General features: G+C 41.4%; 1 protein-coding gene across 3 annotated transcripts in view; it reads right to left on the bottom strand.

Annotated features, from left to right (window-relative positions):
• The window catches only part of LOC113535522 (WD repeat-containing protein 7), a 126962-nt gene that overhangs the window by 33817 nt on the left and 90645 nt on the right, over positions 1–2500 (bottom strand). The window lies entirely within an intron of this gene.

The following is a 2500-nucleotide window of genomic DNA, read 5'->3' as shown; positions in this document are numbered from 1 at the left end:
CATTTTGCAGTGTAATAGTTGAACATTAGCAACACATCCAGATTTCTCACTAGCACAGCACTCTAGCTTGCAAATGATTTAGAAAGAAAAAGGTTAACACCTTCTTTTTAAGCATTTCTGAAGAAATACTCAAGTTTTTGCCTCCTGACTACAGCTAGATATTGCAGTGATAAAAAAAACACCACCAAGTCCAGCCTCCCAAACAGGATTTAACACCTCCGCTCCCTGAACAGCAGGAGATCGGCTAATTACCCACAACACAGAGCTAAATTTACCGCACCCCTGTACTGGAGGCAGGCCAGAGAGACTTGGCCCCGTTCCTCAGAGCGGACATCTTGGTTTAAGCGTTGACCCGGCGTCAATGAATAAATTAATATTGACAAAACATCCGCCGGGCTAATGAGTTGTTAGTTAAGGCAATAAACATGTCACATTAGAGCTGAGGAGCTGAGGAGCTAATTAGAGAACGGAAAGAAAAGAAAAGGAGTGAAATTAGGAACAGGGGAGGTGAGTGTAACGCTGTCCTTTTAAAGTAGTAGCTCACTCAAAAAAAAAAATACTAATGCTGCTAACAAGGAAGAAAAAGTTGGAGGTATAAGCCACGTTTTTGCTGTTTCGGAGCAACTTTAGCATTTTAACTAGCTGAATTATTCACATATGTCTGATTGTCTGGTTTTCTTAATTAAACCTGGAACACTTTACATATTTAAGCATAAACACAAATGTGTCAAAAAAAAATCCAAATGTTTTCCTTTCATTCTTTTTTCAGTCTTGTCTCTTAAGTTTAAGACTTCAAAGTTTCCCAAAAGATTTAAATGAATGGATTTAATGAAAGAAATTAATGTCTGATTAAGAGACTGGATGGAGTAAGATTGATTCAATTACATTCACATTGGAAATGTAAGGAATAAAACATGTTGGGGCGTGGTGTTATAGGAAAATAATCAACGACATGATGGCGTGATGCGGCCCGCCGCTAAGCAAAGTTACCGTTACTCTTACCGTAACGTCATGAAGTGTTTTATTCCTCTTACACAACAGCAATTTGACAACGATTACATGTATTTATTTATTTATTAAAGAATATCATACTTTAAGGTTTTGGAACATCCTTGAAACCAGTTAGTTCCTGTTTTTATTTACGTTAGCAGCTACACAGTCGTTATAAAAACAGCTTGTCATGAAACTGAGAAACCGCAAAAGCGTAAACTGCTCTGCCCTAAAGATGTCAGAAAAGTTACAGCTTTTCCTCTTACTGTTACACTGACACTGGAGACTCCTTCCATAAATGTTAAATAAATGTCTCCTTACTGAAGACTTCACCATATCAACGGTTACACATTTGTAAATCCGTTTGAGCCAGACTCTCTACCAAATTAATACAAATAAAATAACTACAATCGGAAACCTCAGTCATCAACACATCTGATCTCTCTATTAATGTCTGCACACACACGCTTCAATAAAACTACTCGCAGTTTATTGCACTCCTCTCCACCTGCCTCATGCTGCTGCTTACAAAGACAACCCCAGAGATGGAGGGATGGAGTGGATGAGGTGGAGAAAGTTAGGAATCTGAAAGAAGAAGAGAGTATTTCATCGAGGTCGCTCAGCATGTCCTGCAGATTTACAGAGCAGAAAACCCTGCACCTTTCCCTCAGAGTCATTCTCTTCTTCCTTTCTTCTCCCTCTCTCTCTCTCTCTCTCTCTCTCTCTGTGTCTCCTCAGCCCCTGCCGCGGTCAAATCAAAAGCGAAGGCAAAATCAATGCGAGTGGACTGAGAGGGGAGGAGAGAGGAGCCGCGGGGATGAAGAGATGGAGAAGACGAAGGGATGAAGGAGGCGCAAAAAGGGAAATGGAGGGGAGGCTACAGGTCTTTGAGAGTCCTCTTAAAGGGGAACTCCAATCGATTTTACAGTAATTCATCTTCACCTGCTAGCTAAGATAAAGTTAGGCAGAAAGTTGTGATGAAAATTCAGCATTCTGGAGAAAATTAGGGCTGAAATATTCATAATGGCAGCGATGCGAGCAGAAAGTTCACACAAAATGCTGAAATGAAGTAATAAAGTTCTGAAGAGTAACATAAATTACATTCGTACAGATTTATTCAGAGCCACATTAAAGACAAAAGACAGGCCCCCCAAAAAAACGTTCAAAAAGAGTTCCCAAGTGGCGCAGCAGGAAAGTGTTCGCTCTACTGTCAGGAGCTCGCGAGCTGGAATCCGTGTGCAGGAGTCCAGCAGCGCAAAGCTGGCCGAGCTGTCTGGGTGGGAGGGGCATACTGTCTCTCCCCTGTCAATCACAGTGACACTAGCCAATCGCAGGAGTCTGTGAGCTCACCTATGTGGAAGGGTCTTGGCCTCGACTAAACGTTTGAAAAAATAATATTTGTGTCCTCTTTTCTTTTCGTATGCACAAAGTTTGACAAGAAGCGACTAATCATCGGCGCAACGTGCAAATGAAAGCAGCTAGCTGAGGTTGAGGCTGAAGGTAAAGGATT

The sequence above is a fragment of the Pangasianodon hypophthalmus genome, chromosome 15 (genome assembly GCF_027358585.1).
Source record: "Pangasianodon hypophthalmus isolate fPanHyp1 chromosome 15, fPanHyp1.pri, whole genome shotgun sequence".
In the NCBI taxonomy this organism is placed as follows: Eukaryota; Metazoa; Chordata; class Actinopteri; order Siluriformes; family Pangasiidae; genus Pangasianodon; species Pangasianodon hypophthalmus.
Note: the sequence above shows the minus strand (reverse complement) of the source record. Positions and strands in the feature narration are given on the sequence as shown.